This window comes from Sturnus vulgaris, chromosome 27 (assembly GCF_052056855.1).
Source record: "Sturnus vulgaris isolate bStuVul1 chromosome 27, bStuVul1.hap1, whole genome shotgun sequence".
In the NCBI taxonomy this organism is placed as follows: domain Eukaryota; kingdom Metazoa; phylum Chordata; class Aves; order Passeriformes; family Sturnidae; genus Sturnus; species Sturnus vulgaris.
Genome location: NC_142269.1, coordinates 879,906 through 888,885, shown reverse-complemented (window position 1 = coordinate 888,885; position 8,980 = coordinate 879,906). Strand labels below are relative to the sequence as shown.

General features: G+C 46.7%; 2 long non-coding RNA genes across 3 annotated transcripts; one reads left to right on the top strand and one right to left on the bottom strand.

Annotated features, from left to right (window-relative positions):
- Positions 1 to 1,315: 1,315 nt before the first annotated feature.
- LOC148221030 (uncharacterized) lies at positions 1,316 to 7,920 on the bottom strand. Of its 2 annotated transcripts, none has more exons than XR_015808564.1 (2): positions 7,124 to 7,920; positions 1,316 to 4,236 (listed from the first exon to the last, which is right to left on the bottom strand). It is a non-coding gene; the product is annotated as an uncharacterized LOC148221030 (long non-coding RNA). The 2 variants fall into 2 exon arrangements; XR_015808563.1 differs by having other exon boundaries at positions 7,584 to 7,920.
- LOC148221031 (uncharacterized) lies at positions 4,028 to 7,599 on the top strand. Its single transcript, XR_015808565.1, has 2 exons — positions 4,028 to 5,425; positions 5,841 to 7,599. It is a non-coding gene; the product is annotated as an uncharacterized LOC148221031 (long non-coding RNA).
- Positions 7,921 to 8,980: the final 1,060 nt, after the last annotated feature.

The window sequence follows — 8,980 nt, the reverse complement described above, 5'->3', positions numbered from 1 at the left end:
AATGGTGGAGGAGGAAGTCACAGAATCCTGGAACACCAGAATGGTACTGGATTGGAAGGGACTATCCAGTTCCATACCCCTGCCTTGGGAAGGGACATCTTGTGTTGGGGTTTAGGATTTCTTCCTTTTGTTTTCTTAGGGAATTTTCTCCCATTTTTGTTGCTAAGAAACAATAACGATCGGTACTTAAGAGAGATAAAAGAAGTAACTTAATTTCAAAGTTATAATACTTTAGAGGGAGGGGGGTTATATTCTCCATTCCAAGGGAGGTTCCCACCTTCCTTGTGATACACTCATCTTTCAATTTCTCAGTCAAGTAAAAGTGTTTCTTTACCCCCTTCCCCAATGACTATTCTTGGATTAGGAATTCCTCAGAGGATGAGAGCAGATGAGAGTCCTAGAAAATGCAAAACAAACCCAACCTAAAAAAAGGCTTTGAAACTGTAAAGAAAGTTAATCCACAAACACCTGAGGTTTATGTTCAAGAAGGAGACAGAGGAGTTCTGTAATTTTATTTGAATAAATGCCATGGGGCATTTCCCATGAGGTCTCTCAAATTGCTAGAGGATGTAGCCTCCTTTTTATCCTAATGTCCCAGTTGTATTTCCCTCTCTCTTTCCCCATTGGCTGAGGTACTTGAGAGCTACAGGATTCCCAAATTGCCTGACACAATTGGCAATTGTACTTCTAACGTGTACCCACCTGTCTTTTTCTTTGTATCTCTGTTCTTTTTCTCTACCTCCAGGAATTTAGGCTTTGGGTGAGCAACAGTTGATATTAATTAGTGGAATTCCTATAGAATTTGTGGTTCTACCCATTGTTTCTTTCACCTGTCAGTATCTGGGTTTATCTACCAGCAGGACCACATTTTGTTTATAAAGACACCTCTCTTTCATTCCTTTCAAAAGTAAACTCCCACCCAAATCAGTCTTCTGGGAGGGATCCACATCATGCAATTTTGAAATGTCGTGGCAAAATATTTCAAGCTTGAAGGACAAAAAAAAGTCATTCTGGATTTTAGGGAAGACTGACAAATTCCATCAGAAGCCCCATACACTTCAGTGTGTGCCAGCACTGCTCATAACACAAAATGCTTTTATCTGAATACTTATTTCCGGGCTGGAACAGACATTTTCCAGTGGGCACAACCTGGGCAGATCAGCTGCATTTTCCCTCAGAGGAGTATTATTTATTTTCCCACCCCGTTAAACCTTCATGGCTGTACCACATTGTGACCTCTCTCTAAGGAAGGGGCTGCATTTCATTAGCCAGGGGAAAGCACTTAGCTTGCAAAGGAAAATCAATACCTGTCATCTGTATTTATGTATGAGCTTTTATTAATGTGGACTTTGGAGTTGAGCTGATGTTCTCTGTGTCTGTCCCTAATACCTCCTGCTCCACGGGCTCTCCCTGCTCCACTCAATAGCCAATCCTGTTTCCAAAGAGATGCACTTTAAAAATATCTGCTCTGCTTCCTTTACCCAAGAGAGTGGAGTTTTTTCAACAATTCAATAATATTCATGTACAATATAACATTATACAATCATATCCTTTGATGCCATGACCAGCTTGATGGTGTTTCTCTTTTCCCCATCACCTTTTTCCTACAATAAAAGGAAAGAATTAGCCAGGGGTCATAAAAAAAAACTTTCAGTCAAAAATATATGGGGGGGGGGGGTTGTTTTTTTGGGATTGATTACTGCTTTCTCCCTTAATAAAGTATTTCTTTCTTGTTTTTCTTTTCCACTGGAAGATCAAAAGCCCAGGCAGTATTTTATTGGCAAAGTGTTCAGCTTTCAATTGTTGAAAACCTGAGATGTTTTGGTCTGGAAAGTATTTCTAAGGATCATTTTTAAAACCTCAAAACTCTTCTTAGTATTTAATGTTTTCAGTTAAGATTAACTTTTAAAAAGTTCTGGAGCAGATGTAGTCTGGGAGGAGGCTGTGCATTCATCACCTCTGTCTACAGGTCATGCGTTCTCATGGCTTTAGCAGAGTGAGAGCTGAGGATCCCTGGCACATTCCTCCACATCCCAGTTCCACCTGCACAGTGACTTATGAGTTAATTTGAAGCTCTGAGCTGGTTTCACATTCCCTAAGCCCAAGCAGGGATCTCAAGATGGGACATATTAACAAGGCATCTGTTTTGGATAGCAGCAATGCAGGAGTGGGGGCAGCTTCCTAACTTGGCATCTCTCCTCAGCAGCAGTGAAAAACAATAAAAAAATAAATTTAAAATTAAAAATTGAATGGGAAGAGAGAAATACAGAGACCAGAGTGTCTTCTGCCTGCAGCTCAGCTGGATCTGCCTTTCTCCCATGGCTCCTGAGGATGCTTTGAAGTCCTGGATGCTCCTGGCCGCATCTAGATCCTCTTTCTTAATTCATTCACTGCCCAAGAGTGGACTTAACCTGTGGAGTTGCTGATTTCCGTGTGAAGAATTACTTGATTTAAGCACCCTCATCCCTTGATCCTCCCCATCCCTCTAATCCTTCCCCTGCAAAAGGAAAGTAAAATATGGAAACCACTGGTGGCACCAAGCTTGGCATGCCACAGACAGTGGCATGGAGAAATGGGCCACGGCAGCTGTGGGAGCCTTGATTGCCTTCAAACAGAAAATTAATGACTGAACTTATGTCTCGGAGCTAGGGAGATTTTCTCCTCATTTACTTGAAACTAAAAAGGAGAGGCAAGGTGAGCTTTGCTCACATGGATCCTTGAGGAAATTGATGTGTAAGGGGCTTCTCACTGTGTTGCTTTCCATGGAAGGAATTTCTCAGCAAGTATCAAATGCTGGAAAAATCATGGAGGTGTGACCCCATCCCCTTTTTCTCTATTATATTGCTTTCACCTCCACAAAAATTCTTACAAAATTAGGGGGTTTAATTGATCTGGAAAACTCCCTTCTGCTCCTTTCACTTGAAGGAAAATTGCTGGTGAAGCCTCTTATTCATGGAGGAAAAGCTGGAGGGAGACCCAAGGCATGCCATGCTGGGGCATCTTCATGCCACACCAATGCTTTTCACCTCTTGTTGAACAGAGTGGCAGCTCTGCTGTGTCCTGTGTCATTCTGCAGCAGCTCCTGTTGCAAGGTACGGGGGAGGAGAAAGAATCAGCAGCTTCTGGATGATCCTGAAGCATCACTAGAAGTCACAAAATCATGAAATATCCTGAGTTGGAAGGAACCCACAAGGATCATAGAGTTCAACACTTGGTCCTGCACAGACATCCTAATAATCCCACCCTGTGCATCCCTGGGTCCAAATGCTCCTGGAGCTCTGGCAGCCTCGGGGCTGTGATCATTCCCTGGGGAGCCTGGGCAGTGCCCAGCACCCTCTGGGGGAAAAACTTTTTCCTGATATCCAGCCTAAACTTCTCCTGACACAGCTCAAAACCAAGCTCCTACTGAAAAAGCAGCAGCCAGAATAACACAGGGATGGTGTGCACCAGTACAGGCAAGTGCTTGAGGATAAAGGAATAAATAGGAGAAAACACCTTCCCAGTGCAAAGCTACTCATCCCGGGTGGAAGTGCCTGTGTTGCCAGGCTCTCCTGGCTGTGGCAGCTCCAGGGAGATGGATAAACAGAAAACCTCAGCACTGTGACACTATTATCTCCAGGGCCGCCTCTGAGAGACACAAAACTGGTGTCGGCCTCAAAATGAGAAACAAGAACCTGGGCTGGCTGCTGACTTGCAGCAGCCAAACACCAAGAGCTGGGCTCCTGCCTGAGGAGCCAGGCACCTGTTCGTTTTCCAAAGCACTGGACACATTGACATGTCTCGGTGTGTTTAGGCAGCTCAGACAGCTCCTCTCACCGTTTTGGAGAGAGAAGGGCACAGACAAAGGAGAATCCCAGTCCTGAAGGCTTTCACTGCGCTGTAATTTCATCACACAGGCAGGATGAGCACTCATTGATGGAAGTGAATGTCTGGAGTATTTATTGTTGTCTGAGCCAGCTGTGGTCTATGTGGAACATCCTTCCTCACAAGGAAATTTTAGAGGGGCTGAAAAGGAGTCAGCAAGGAGACTTGTGGAGACCCGGAGTGAGATCAGATGAGATTTCCCCATAGGATTGTGGCCAGCTGCAGTTTCATGCAGCTTCTGCTGCATCCTGGGTAGTCCATTAACTCTATGTGGAATAATCAGGTTTTCTATCTTCATTAAAATGCAAAGACAATCTCCATGAAGTCACTTCTGCTTGGCAGGAAGATCTTGAGAGAGCCCTGCCTGCACACCTGTAAAATTAAAGGCATCACATTAATTCAGCATTCTGACTGCTGGGGAGGGCATCGGATGCTCACATCCACATCCAGCCCTGTGCAGTGCAAGAGCCTCCACATTGGCATCATCACTTCTGGCCACTTGCTTTGCTCTCACTGGTGGCTCCCTGAGGATGGTGGCTCCAAGGAAGCCCAGCCTGGTCCCTTGAGTTGGGCTGGGCAGTGCAGCTGGAGCATTACCACCCCAGTCACATGGCATGGTGTCACCTGGAAAAGTCAAGGTTATTTAAGAGCATCTCCACCGGCAAAAACAAGCAGGGCTTGGACAGGTGGTTTGATACTTGAGGGTTTGGAACATGTAGGCTGAAGCTGCCTCAACAACCCTGCAAGCTGTGGGAAGAGCCTGTGATGCCCCTGTCTCAGAGCAACCACAGCTGCTGTGTTCAGCCTTCTGTCCAAACGAGGCAGCTGTGCCAAGCACTGAGCCTTCCTCATCGCCCGGCATTCCCAGAATGGAGATGGGGATGCAGGCTGTGAGCATGGAGGGCAAGAGACATTATCTTGTTGCTCTGCCAGTAAGAGCTACAACAAGGCAACCACAGAACAGAATCACAGAATACCCTGAGCTGGAAGGGTCCCTCAAGGATCATCCAGTCCCAACCCCTGTTTCTGCACAAACCTCCCAACAATCCCACCCTGTCCATCCCTGGCAGTGCTGTCCAAACACTCCTGGAGCTCTGGTAGCCTCGGGGCTGGGACCATTCCCTGGGGAGCCTGGGCAGTGCCAGCACCCTCGGGGGGAAGAACCTTGCCCTGGTATCCAGCCTAACCCTCCCCTGGCACAGCTCCAGCCATTCCCTGGGTCCTCTCCTTGGTCAAAGGTAGCAGAGAGTGGAGCTGCCGCCGGGGAGGAGCTGCAGCCGCTGGTGAGCTCTGCCCTCAGCTTCCTCTGCTCCAGCTGAACAGATCAAGTAACCTTGGCCACTCCTGGTGTGGCCCCTCCAGACCCTTCCCCCTCTTCAAGTCCCTCTTTTGGATACTCTCTAATAACTTTTTATGTTTTTTATATTGTGGTTTCCAAAACTGCCTCCAGACTTGAGGTGCCCCAGCCCAGGGCAGAGCAGGACAATCCCCTATCTCAACCGAGACAACTTTGCCAACAGCTGAGAGAAATTGCTCCTGCAGCCAGACACTGTCTGCCAAGGTACAGCACAGTGCTTATTGTCAGGCTGGTTTGTGTTGGCTTTTCCCTTCCTTAAGGCAGGAGAAAGCCAGTGATGCTGCAGGGTCTTTAAGAGCGGGTTAAATACAACGAACTGCAGGAAACTACAAATCAAGCCATGCCATTGCTCAAAAGCAGAACCTGTTAAAGCCATTTGGGAATTTAAGTTTCATGGGTGGACGATTTCTTGGCCTGCAGAGAGATATGGGTGAGTGTGATAGAGCATTTGAACACCTCTTAGTTGAGTGATAAATAGGAACTGGAAAGCTAGACTCAGCATGCATAGCATGATCCTATGGACATTTTACTGCTACCTTTAGCTTCCTCTAGTAATTACTGAACTTATAAACTTACTATCCTTGCTCATTTCCAATTCCCCATTCTCCATTCCTTACAGATGAAGTTTATCTCTAAAACATGCTGAACCAGCCTGTTCAGGCAGATGGTAATGCAGGAAGGAGAAGAAGCAGGAGCACTGGGCCATCCCATCACGACCAGAGGAATGCTCTTCACAAGGCTGCTGCCCCTCTCCTGCCTGGGATGGAAATTATTTACAATTAGCAATTCACAGAATGCTTTAGGTTGGAAGGGACTTTAAAGCCCTTTCAGTTCCAGCCCCCTGTCATGGGCCAGGACACCTTCCATTATCAGATTGTTCCAAGCCCCATCCAGCCTGGATTTGGACATTTCCAGGGATGGGATTTAGACCCAAGCATGAACCTTTGTTGACTCACATGCTCCCATGAGAATTTTTTATCCTTTGATTTTTTGTTCACACAGAAAAAAAAAATATTCATCTGCTACAAAACACCAAATATGTTTTTCAACAGGTGAGCAGTAGCAGCAGGTTGCAGAGATTTAATTTACTTTTGTCTTCTCTATCAGGAGAGTGCTTCCCTTACTATACTATATGTGTTTAATTACAATAACTTCTCCTACCTAATTTTTGCCCTATTACCTATTTTTCACTAAGAGTTCACCAGCTGCTCACAAATTGGGTTAAACTGGAATTGATTCCACAAGTGTAATCACAGAATGATAGAATTATTTAGGTTGGAAATGAACCATAAGATCATCAAATCCAACAACTTCTCCCCCTCTTCCTCCTCTTTTCTTCCTATTCCTTTTTTTACTCCCCTTTTCCTCGAGGAATTCCTCTGTCACAAAATCCAGCAGCAGTAAATGCCCAGCATTCATAGCACATGCATACACATCCATGCTGACGCTCTGTAAGAGGTGTGATGCTTCCAAAATTAAGTTGTCCAGGATTATCCCAATTTAATCACCACTTTTCTAGAGACAGCTGCTGCTTGAAGACAGGGCTCCAGTCATGCTACCTGTGCCTTTAAGTGGGACTAGTGTAACTCCAGAAAAAATTAATTTAAAATCCATACAGAAGCTGTGGTGGAAAGGACACAGGGATGCCTTTGCTACAGGGCAATGTTTGGGATGTTGTACCCTTGGGTGCTGGCACAGAGCCTTCCCCTGGTCCATGGGATGATGCATCAGCTGGACAGAGAGTTGAGCTTGCAGGGGCTGTTTTTAAATAATTGCACCAAAATATCTTACTACAGACAAGAGTCACATGTGCAGGTGTTTGACTTCAAACAGCTGCCTTGGCTCATTTCCCAATATTCTGTGAGTTTCAGTGGGAATTGATTTCAAAGCTCTGGGACTTACCTGTGAGAAGGGCTCCAGTTCCCAAAGCTCAGCTCCAAAATCAACCAAATGCTTCCAAGAACCTGCCTTTCCCTCTGCATTAAGGACATGCTGTTTGGAGGTTGGATCACCTCCCAGCCCTGGCAGTCACCCTCTTATGTGCATCCCCCGGGCTTTCCAGTCCCCTGTTCCCCTGCTCGGGAACATTTAGTCCACCCTGCTTAAGGCTTAATCCGTGCTTCAGCTCTCCTCTTCCCAAAACAACATTAGCAGTGGGAAACAGCACTGAAGGGAGAGGTGCCTTTTATCCCGGCTTGAGACAAATTTGGAAGGAAACTTCCAAAGAGATGATTCCCTAAAGGGCAAAATTCAGTGGCCCTTCCCCCCACGTTTTCTCCTTCAAGAAAAGTGGAAAAAACCTGCTTATTTAACAAGTAAAGTATTCACAAGCATAAAAGATTAATAATATGAAACAATAAACCTCTTGCTGTTCTGAAGTGATGGCAAATTCGAAGTCCTTCTGTAGTTCAGTCAGGGTCTTCTGTGGGTGTTTCTCAGCTCAGTCTCTTACCAGTCTCTCCTGCCACGTCCTGGGCCCTGGCAGGCCACACATGTGAGCTCTCCATGGTTTTTCTGAGTTTTCAGTCCAGAGTAGGTTTGAACAGTTGCAGGAAAAGAAGAAGCCACAGTCCGGGGAACTTCTCTGCCTCAGCTAGCTAAAAAGCTAACTAAAAGCAAAGGAGAGGTCTCTCACACTCCCTGTCTATGCTGCAGACAATACACACCAAGAGAGAGCTGAAGCTCTTATTTCTGTTTTTGAATAGAGCCACAAAAAAATTCCACCGCTTCGCCCCCCCCCCCCCCCCTTCACTCTCAGATCTAGTTTTAAAGGTACAAAACGTATTTCTGGGTTAAACGGACGAATGGGGATACAATTCAACATCATAAAGTCACCCCAGGACAGCTCAAAAGCCTCTCAAAGTGCCAGGCAGGCCCAGAAGCAGCACGGGGCTCAGCCGGCTGCTCTCCTGCCCTATGCCGGGCTGCCCATAGCAGCAGGACTGAATCTGCTATAGGGCTGAACTACAGATTTTGTTAACACTGCTGATCTTGGCTAAATCCTTGCCTAACCCAGATCCTGCCTGCTGTTATTGCTTTACAGGCTAATTGACCAGAGCCTGCTGCTGTCTGGGCAGCAAAGGGATCCAGCTCAGCTGCTGCCAAGGGGTGAGAGCAGAGAAGCCAGGAGGGACCAGGGTTTTGCTCGTTGCTTCTGATGAAAAATCCGAGTACTCCCAAATAGGGAACTGGTGCCCCTGGGGCCAAAGCCAAAGCTCACACAGAGGTTGAGCTCAGCCTTATCTAATAAAATCTGTGTCGTGCAGTCTGTTGGTATGGGGGAGGTCAGGAAGGTGCTTGGTGTCCCCAGGAGGTTGTTCAAGGAGATCCAGCTGCATCTGTGGGAGTATGAGGGAGACCAGATAACCACATAGGAGTGAAATTCTGAGGGTCAGCGCACAGGGAATCCACCTCAGCTTCACCAGCTCCCAAAGCCACAAATAGCTGGAGGCGAGGAACACACCTCAAGGATGCTTCTGCTCTTACCCCAGCACTTGGCCACTGATGATGTGCACTGTGAGAGGAAGTTCCAGTGTAACCCATGAGGATGTTTCTATGCTGGGCAGGACTATGGCTGCAATATAGGGACCTGAGCTTCTGGCTGAGCTCCATCCCAGGGCCAAGCTGGAGTTGTGTTGCTGCAGGAGCCCACAGCCTGTGTTTGCTGGAGGAAGGTGATGCAGGAGGGTCTCTGACAGCAGTGTAGACACTCAGGGATGAGGGCATCATCCTCCTCCCAGTGTAAATAGGCCTTCAGGC